Here is a 10702-nt window from a genome sequence, read left to right on the forward strand (position 1 = left end):
CTTCCCCTGCCGGTAATCACCCCAGAGCCCTGTAATCCCTGGCGCATGCAGATGCCGCCGGGGGAATATTACTGTTCATAATATTAATCTGCTCTCAAATTCTTTTCTGTTACCAAGATGAGGGGCCTTGTGCACCATGTTCTTATGGGTATTAAGTGTGCTACAAGAGATTCATCGAGAGGTAGATTCTGACTCGTCAGGGATCAAGCCCAGCCTGAGGTCGTATCGCTGCTTTAAGGAACACCCGCAAGCACGCAAAACCCATCTCCATATTCTCATAAACAGCCTGACATGAAAGACGCTGTGCCACAGCAGGGACACAAATCCACACCCAGCCCACATGAATCATGTCAGCCTGATCCAGAAGAGGGTTAAAGCCTCTTTAAGGTGCTCGGTCCCCGGCTGTGATACCTGACTTAGCAGCAGGTAAACCCCCGTGCCACAGGGCTGAGGAGAGCGGCATTGACTCCATCAGCTGATCAAAGGCACGGCAGCGCACCACCACCGCACACTTCTAAAACCACAGGAACAGGAATGAATAGGACCCCGCCAGATGGATCTGAACCCTTTTCCCATTCAGCTGCTGTTCATCATCCTGTACCTAGAATTTGGCATTGTAACATTTGTTGTACATAGCTTAGCGCCAGGGTGGATTTGTGGCTTTTCAAAGGGCCTCAGCACAACAGTGTAATCATACTAAGCCTCTGGGAATTTATTATTAAAGAAATGCAAGGCTAATGACCACAATGACTTTCATCACAGAGTAGCTGTCTTTGAGGTGTGGAGACACAGAGTATTTAGCTAATATGAGCTATTAGACACTCTGATGACCCTTTTCGCAAATGACATATTTCTAAAAAAAGAACAATTCTAGAAGAACCTCACAAGTTCAGCAGTTGAGAAGTCACCCCTCACCCTGTCCTTAACTGGTGCTCTGTGTTTATTAGTTAATATTTTTTTGATTCCTCTCCCTCATGACTTGTGCATGTGCAGCCTGAGATGTCTGAGCAGGTGTGGAATTGGATGCAGTCCACTGTGTCACTGGGAGTATTTATGCAATCAGGAAGCGAGCAGGCAGAGGTGCGGTGGTGCCAGTGGCGTGTGAAATCTGCCGGCAGGATTGACACTTGGATGACGGATACCTGTAAAATACATTCACGCCTCTGAGAGGGAAGGATTATTTGTCTAGTGTTACACAAAACACTCAGCGACACTACTGAGGGATTCCATCCTCCCCCCATGGTATAAGAAGAGAATCCCTGTCTGAAGTTAGGCTGAGGTAAAATGAAGAGAGAGGCCTCCACCGCAACATTCAGATCATTTTGATGTCTGGGAAATGCACATTCAATTATAAAGGCAGCGCTGCATGTAAAGCTGTTTGTTCAGTTCCCTGAGCAACAGCCAAACTGAGAACTTGTAATGGAAAGTCGTTCTTTTGAAACAGTGAGCATTTACATGCCAGGTGTTTGTGTTCTGCCTTCACAGGAGATTGGATGAAATCTACATTATTTCTACATTATGTGTCTCCGTGTCTGATCTTGTAGAGAGGAACAAAGAAAGATGGAGGAATATGTAATGCAGCATATTGATCGTGTTAGCTGGTGTCTCTGTATCGTTCTTTCTGTAAGTGGTGTGGCGTGTTATGACCCTTAGCTTCCTTCTACAGGAGTATTAGTCACCATTAGCTGTTCTAAGGTCACCTTGCAATGAGCTGGCCGTCCCTGTGGAGGTGACACTGTCAGAGTGTCACTTGGCATATGTAGACTTGTATCTTAACCTTGACCAAAGAAAATGTATTTTCCAGTAGTTAAAGATTTCCAATGGGGCCCAAGGCAATAAAGCCTCAGGGATTTTACTGTCCAACCCCCTCTGCTTATCCTGCTGCCTAGCCTGTTAGCTATCAGTATAAATGCAGACCACCAGTCATGCATTAAGTGCATAATTATTCCATTTCCAAGATAAATCTGGTGTATAGTGTCATATCCATCATGGCTGTCACCTCCTACATGGAGAGAAGGGCACTAAATGAAAGCCTTTTTGCTCATATGCACTTCTATATAGTCATCAATTTTGAGCAGTCTATTCATTGTTTGGTTTGACAGATGTGAGCTAATAATGAATGATCAAGCAATGCCCCTCAAACAAGAACAGCCAGCATGAGCATACACAGGCACTGAGGAGGGGGGATGTCATTCCGAAACACAGACAGAGCTAGACAAGCAATCCTCTTCTGCATTACCTCTTATTTTCTCAAGGTTGCTGTTCTGGCAATGTGGACAATGTCAAAAAATTTGTTGCGATCAATATTTGTGAGTATGTCTGATCAAGAGAAGGACCAATATACAAGTGTTAACAAAGGGCCAAGGCCATACCAGTGTAGGTTTACAGCTTGTATACACTGGGATATGATGCGAAAACAGTGGTTCAGTCCTCAGATGGTGCCCAAAGAAGAGCTCTGATCCTTGTCCCCGCCTTGTTTCACAATAAATAACATTGCTTGTCCACTCAGGACGGACATGGAAAAGAGATTTAGGCCTTGACCACCAGATGATGTTTATTTTTCACTTTTATTATATGTTATTACGTTTAACATGGGATTAGGCATGTTACTGCTGATATAAAGCTGAAGTAAGGCTTCTGGGCTGATTGGAAGTAAAGCAGGTTATGTGATGTACATAATAAGAATATTTGGGCAATATTGGGGTTATTTTGAAAGGCTTAGCTGAGGACAGTGATCCAGAATACGCTGTTTTCACACTAGTTTTCACAGACTTTCAAAGACTTTGGTCTGAAGACATGCTACAACGTGCCATTCATTGATTGTTAAAAAATAAAATACTGCTTACTCAAAGTAAACTATGTCTTTCTGTAGGTGTCACAAACTACAGTAGCATCAGTCATTTTTTTTATTAAATTGGCAACCATTTAACCAGCTATGACAGCTGAATAAATCACTATGTGGCCGTTTGTTATTTTGTATCAGATATAACAAATCTGGTGCTCTTTGTTGGCTGATATTAGTCTTTCACAAAAGATGCATTAGAAATGTATCTAACATCGCTGAGGGGATGTATGTGCTACGTATTACAGATATCAGTTCAGAATAATGTTGGCTACCCTACAGAATCTCACAATAGATAGTCCAAATGCTGCTTTAGGCTCCCCAAACTGAAATGCAAAGATATGTCATGTGTTACATGCTTGACTGCCCCTGTTGCATTTACAATAATTGATTCTTTTCAATGATTTTAAAATGCTGAGGACCCTGCCAGCATTGCATGTTTAAAAGGAGTGCAGGAATGTCACGCATGGCTTACTTCCACAGATTTGTTGCTTTCTTGTAATTCAATCCAGCCTTTCTGCACCTAACCAATGTGATTAACTCCCCACGACACAAGTGCTGCTGGACTTCCTCCCCTGGATTATGTCCATTGACTATCATTTTCTCCATGTAATCTCATGCATAATGACACACATTCACATCCCCTTATTTTTTATCTGACTTGGCTTTGAAAATGTGGATGTTATATATTTTTTATTTATTTTTTTGGTGGTTAACTGACAACAATACAGCACTACAAAGGCAAGATGCAGTTTGGTCAAAATTGAGTTAAGACCTGAATCTGTCTTTCTCCCATGTTTACTATATGAAACATATTTTGCCAAATGTATAATTTCCATGACAACAGCATTTTAAAAATGTACAAAGTGGAGCTGAAAACCAGACCAAAACGCAGAAGCAGCTAAAGTTGCTGTGACTACAGTTTGGTCATCTCTGGGCTATCTGTAACCTACTGTTGCATTTATTTCACTCTGCCACAAAGAAACAGCCAACAACACAGCTAAAATAAGCAGGCTATATAAGGCTTTAAAACTAAAACTAAAGGTTTAAGGCTAGTTTTAGTAGATCAGATTTTTCGGTTTTTGATAACTGACATCTCGGTAATTCACTGAGATATTCCACATAACCAAATGAGGCAGGAGTTGAATCTCAGTGTACTTACTGTAGAGATTAAAAACTAACCTCCTGTTAAAGGTAACTAGCAGAGTAGCAGTAATTTAACGTGGAATGTTTTTGGTGTGGTTAAGCTACCTGTAAATCACATATTTAAAGATCCAGTGTGTAACATTTAGGAGGATCTATTGTCAAAAAACGTAATATGTATTCAATCCCTGTAAACTCCAGACTGTAAATAATCAAACTAATGTATTTTTTTCTCAAACAAGCTTAAAATAAACAAGAAAGCTTAAAGAACTGATTTTAGAAACACTTTCCCCTTGCAGAGTGCATTCTCGCTTTAAGATATTATATAGGTTCTATATTTTAGGTATTTTAGTAAATGGGCTTAAAATTACGTAATTACAACTTTTCTATCTTTTATTCAGAAAAGATAATGCTGAGGTGATTTGTGTATAATGTTTAGAGGTTCAAGATGTGTTTCTGCTCTTTTATTTAAGTGTTTCCATTTTTTGTGCTTGCAATACTGCTGTCAAAAGGACCTCACCCACATCATACTGTATTTTAAAAAGCTGCCTCTGAATTTTTGATGAATGTATTGTAGACCAACAAGCAAAATAATGCACACACAATGCAAAAAAAGGATGCATCAAATGTGCTACAGCTCTGCTGTACACAGCCTTTATCTGTATTGTGCTGGTAAACAACAGAGAAGTTATTTTAGAAATGAAGCAATTAAGCAGATCCAAAATGAACACAACCCCCTTGTAAACCAGCACATGGCAATGTCATTTGCATGCCTTTGAATAACTAATCTCTGAGGGGAGTTCCTTCAGATGGAATTCTCAATGCCATGCGCTCTTTGTTTTAAACACAGCAAACAAACAAACAAAAGCGTCCTGGGTCCACAGTTACTTCAGCTGCCCCCCACTCCCCATCTCGCCTCTCTGTCTCTCTCTCTCTCCTGTCAGATGACCTACAGCTGACTGACACTGACTGTAAAGGCCATCACTCACCACCAGCAGGGAAAACAAAGATAGGGATACCCTCTTATTAGATAAACAGAAAGAGTGAAAAAAAGAAAATAGCATCTTGAGCAAGTTGAGTGTAGATTTTTTTATTTTTTTTTTGGTCTTAATTAGAATGACCATCCATCATGGTCACAGTCTTTCTATTCATCCAGCTGATTGGGGACATGACAAATGAATGTGGGAATAAACGGAGTGTCAGGTTGGGGAGGGAGATGGATGTTCTCTCAGCAGGGAGGAGTGGGAGAAGTACAGTTAGCGCTGGCAAGTGGCCAGAGCTTCTGGGCTCCATGTCTCTCCACACATCACCCCAGGGGCCATAAGCAGGAGCACTTTCCCTCTTCTGGAACCCCTGTTACCTTCCTTCCCCTATTTATTAGTAAATTAACATCATGTCACATTGATACACTTTCATCCCCCCACCACCTGCCCCAAATCTCCTAACCTCCCTCTCTCTCACCTCCATGACCTGCAAAATCTGGATGTCAATCAAGGATAAAAATTTTAATTTGTGCATGCAAAAGGGCTTTGGTTCTTTTAAGTGCCTTCTCCTTACAACCTCCGTGGTATGATGGTGCGATGTAGCACGGATGTACAGTGAATGTTAAGAGTTGTACTAGTTGTTGTCTGCATGTAATCATAAAACAGAAACACTGAACATTAGCCGAGCCCTAACAGTGAATAGATTAAAGACAGTTTAGCACAATGCTGTGTTTTATTCTGACTCACTGTGTTCTCGGCAGGAGCTGGAGGGCCACTGTGCCCATTGATGTGTAAAGCAGAGCGAGCAGTGCAAAGGGTTGCTGAGTTCAGACTGAATTAGACACCATTAGAAAGTGTTTGACTGACATACTGTAAGCCCCTTCTTCTTCAGACATTATTAGCAAACTCACTTTGATCCTATTATGCAGCAGACAATTGTTATTCTAGAAATGAAGAAAAAATAATAATGTTATAAAGATTAATGCACCCGTACACCTCATTCTTCCATCCGCCCACTTTTGCATAGACCCGGCTCTCATATAAATTTGAATTGGTTTTTCAATTATTAGAGTGCCTCAGCTCTCTCTGGCTAAACAAAGAATTTCCATCAGATCCATTGAGATGAAGTTAGATTATGCATTACCGCAATATCCAATTTAATAACTCAGATATTCCTTTATTGTTTTTTCTGTTTGCATTGTATTCTTTTAAACGACTTAACCAGGCTGGATGGCAGGCTGGCATAGACAGGAGTTCTGCAGCTTTGCCTGACAAAGACGTACACAGGGCTCACATCAGTGACTGAGAGCAGGAATAAATACAGGCCCTTCAGTAAGGATGACAAAAAGTTGAATTCATGGTTCAGCTGACTTAGTGGAGCAGAATAAATGTGATTAAATTAATTACAGAGTAAATCAATGTCTGTAGCTTCAAAAATAACAGTGATCATTGTCAGTTTGTCAGTTTAACTTCTATTAATCATATTTTAATCACATTTCATCTTAGAGCTTGCACTTATTATTCTGTCACTCTATTGCCTTTATTGTACAGTTTAAAATAGCAGTTTATCCGCAGTATATATCTGTATATTTAAGTATTTGGTAATATATGTGTGCACATGTGTGTGTTTATACTTGTTTCTTAAATGACAAGTGGCCAATCTTTGCACAAGATGTTCTCACAGCTCAATTTTTCTAAAAGTGAGCACGTCAATGGTGTCATTTCAAATTTGAAGAATTATAGTGATTGAGCTGCATAAACAACCTGCAGAGGAAGTCAGATTCACTGTCACATCCAGACGCTTTAGTTTGAAAACAAAGAGAGTGGAAAAAGGGATTGTGATCGCAGCTCTGTGGCATATTGGAACAAAAGCCCAACCTGAATGATTTATCTTTTTCCCCTCTTTGAAGCGAGAAATGCTGTCTCCCCACTGCCTCTGTCTGAGCTGCGCTGGTGGAGTACCTGGGGAGGGCAGCACCATGCAAGACAGTAGGCTGTGAAGCTCTTGTCCCCATATTTAGTCTATGCAGAGAGACAGTGCATACAAAAGGGAAAGGGAGTACAGCGGTTCTGGCCTGAGGCTATCTTGTGTAGGGCTCCCTGAGCTTGAACAAAGTGCGTGAGACATTTTCGAAACACAGATGCATTTTGTTACAGAAGAAAAGAATAGATGAGAAGTAATGGCAACTCATGAAAATTAAAAAAAGGAAAGCTCTGATGCATACCATGTTTCAGCAAGATCCCCGGGTGATTACATCCTATTGAAATATCCAACACGATCATTGCTATGGCTTGCCAGCATTAAAGCCGAGAGACAGTGTTAAATAAGTATATTTGATACAAATCTGTCACTTGACACCCCCTCTGGTACCTTACAATGTATGATGTAAGTGAAGAGCTCTTGAACTTGTAGGTACTACCCCTGTAAACCTGGTTTTATGCAGGTCCAAAATGTTTATTTATTAATGCATTTTTGAAAAAATCTGATTTCCCTTATTTATACCAGAGTTAGGATATTCTGAAGACATCTGTTATGTTATTAATTTCACATAAATCGTAAGCTCCTCTATGCTTGAAATGAGGCTTCATTCAAGCTGAATTAATGAAACATGATTGTAAGTCCCTCAAGTGGAAGAGGCTGTCATACAATATTGAGTTGCTTATAATCACTGTGTAATCTCACTGTCTGCCAGGGGAGGGCGGCGTGAAAGCCCTCCGTAAAAACAATGTCTTGGGGAGATCAGAAGCCTTTGCCTGTATCTGGCAGGATAAAAAGTCAGGGAGTCTGCAGCGAGGGTGGAAAAATGACTCGTTGGTCGTCAGCAGAGAAAAACGGCAGATTTCTGCTGTGTACCAAACTGCTGTGATATGCGCTAATTGTTTAGATCACAGTGCTGCATGCACATTTGTTGGAACCTAGGTAACTGCGTGTGAGTACCTGGAAGCTCACACCGAGGCCTCATATGTGAAACAAAGTTTAAGACGCCCACTGCCATGACTGACAGCATCACTAACTCTCAAGCTAGCAGGTGAAAGACCCATGGGTGCAAGCCACAAACGGGACTCACCATGAGAGAAAGCTGTGGTAGGTCCGTGCTCGCATGAATAATAAAATCTAGAAGCAAACACAGAAAGGTGTATATACGTGTGTGTGTGTGTGTGTGTGTGTACACATCTTCATCAGTATTTTTTTTCAGCTTTAACAGTGTTATTTGGCCTGCGCTGTGTTTTATCTGGCACGCACAGACTGCTGGGTCTGAAAGCCTTGCGCTGAAGGTCTCAGGTGTTTTGATGTGTTTAATGTCAGCGGCGTGGACAGCAACAGCCATAGCACTTTATCAGACAGACAGCCCCTGTTGCCAGGGGTCACCAGTCACTGCACACAGGATGTCTGGGCTCACACTAGGCCATTCTTGTCACATCGTGTAGCGCTTGTCACACCTTACGTTGTCATTGCATTACTTGGCAAAGCTTGTTACACACCTGCCCTGCGACGGACGAGTCTCCAAAATAGTCATTTTGTAAATCGTTTTGCGGTGCCAAAACTACACACGGCATTCAATCTGTGTTAATTCCCAGTGACATATAATGTACTTCATCACCTACATCAGTCAAGGGAACACTGGGCTTTATCTGCCATCTCCATCCACCACTGCTGCTCCAACCCAGCCTAATTATTTTTTATGCAAAGCAACACAAGAGGAGCGAGTGACACGAAAACACAGTTGAAATTGGGATAGACCTCATCATTGTTTGGCTGCGCCCACGACTTAATTAAAATTCGCAAGGAGCCTGGCTCCTTTGTTCCCTCTGTATTGCAGCATTGTTCATCAGAAGTGAGCAGGAGTACAAATAATCGAGTGCAAACACTTCCTCCGGTGAAGCTAGCCCTTTCTCTAGAGGTTTACCCTACTTTACTTTTCAAACTGACAGAAATGGGTTGTCTCAAATCTGCCACGGCATCACTTCATTAAAGAAGTAGCCTGCTTTAAAACAAACAAACAATACACCCACCCACACCCCCCTGAGCAGGCACATGCACACTTGCCACCCAACCCAACCAAAATGTGTCACATCCCCAGCAATCTGTAATTTTGGACTCAAGGGGTTAATTGCCTGCCATGGCATCAAAGGAGAGTTTTGATGTGCTTTTTGAGGGCTGTCTTTAGCCAAGTTCGGGAGTAGAAGGGAGAGAGAAGTGAAAAGAGGGAGGGGTGTGGTGAGAGCAGACGGAGAGGAGGGCACATGAGATTTCACTCGCGGCATAGCAGCGCAGGCGTCTCCTCAGGTAATCCTGCCTCTCAAAGGCATTATTGAATTTTCTTGTTTTTCTTCTTCTCTTTGTCAAGGCAGGGAGGAGAGAGTGTGTGCAGAGGGAGAATTGGGGAGGGGGGGTTAAACAGAGTGAGCCTGACTTCTGAAGGGTCTGCAGCGGGTGCTTGATTCTCATTCACCTCTGCAGATCCACGTCAAAACACAGCCAGACCTTTTAAGGCGCCTGGCTTTGAAGTGAGAAGAGAGCCTCAAATCCAAGCTCTCCGCCACATATGCCCAGTCTGAAAAATTAGCAGCCATGTGTGTCTCCCTGGCCCTTTGAAGTTCCACGGACTGCTCTTCTTTCCATGTTCTAACAGAGAAATCAGAAGGTATGCAGCCTGACTCCCAGATTAAGGATAGTGATCGTGCTGGATGGTAGTGCAGGCAAAGTGCCTCGTCTCTGGCTTTTGTTCAGTCAGACCATGAAAACCTCTACCTTGTTAACACTGTTTACCTAACTCTTCAGAAAAGCTCTGCAGAGTTGAAACAACTAGTAAAACAGTCAGTTGTGACAAAACCCCACTGTGATCTGGCTGACGTGGATCTAAAGAGGTGCACATGAATCAAACCAAGCAGCTGAACTCATCTAAGACATTAACTGATTTTCTTTTCTTTACCAATAAAGCCTGTGGAGAACTTTTCCTACATGACATCCAAACCTGTTTATGATCAGCAAGCAAGAATTAGACCTTACTAACCTGCCCGAGTTGTAATCAAATGTGCAACACAAGGGCATTAAAGGACAGAGCATTTGCCCCGAGGGTCACTATTAAAAAAAAAAGAGCAAGGGACTGGAGAATGTGTTTGGAAAAAATGGTGTGCACAAAAATCATTTTATAAAATCTCGAACAACAGTTCTAAATGTTGCTTCATCGCTTTTGGATAACTTAACTTGCTTATAAAAAGCAATTATGAAAATAATTTGCATTCTCTTGACATAATGCAGTCCTCTAGTTGCAGGGACTGTGGGAGACCCGTCAAGAGAGGAGTATTAACCACACAATGTGCTGAAGCTGCTTATCCCATTGTAATCTGACCTGATTGGAAGGGTTTGATTAAAAGCGAAGGGGGCCACACGCCTCCTAATCCCTGCTGAGCAACGCTCCATGACCCCATCTAACCTCCTCAAATGCCATACGGCCCCCTCCTGTCAAGACGGCTCAATGCACAGTACCAGACGGTGGAGTGTGCTGTGCAGGAGTTTGGGGCCACTAATCCCCAAGCTTGTCTTGTCCCTTTCTCCTCTTATCCTCACCAATGAGACTTTCTCTCCTCACAAGAAGATTTGGGAGATGACTGCTATTTTGGTGCTGGAAAGTGAAATAGGCCCGAGGGGCTGTGTAAACATTGTGGCTTAGTGCTAACCGTCATAAGAGAGGCTTCGAGACTAGTCTCCATACTTCTAAAGCAAGCAAAT

This window comes from Morone saxatilis, unplaced genomic scaffold (genome assembly GCF_004916995.1).
Source record: "Morone saxatilis isolate NCDOM2014 unplaced genomic scaffold, NCSU_SB_2.0 Contig11, whole genome shotgun sequence".
In the NCBI taxonomy this organism is placed as follows: Eukaryota; Metazoa; Chordata; class Actinopteri; family Moronidae; genus Morone; species Morone saxatilis.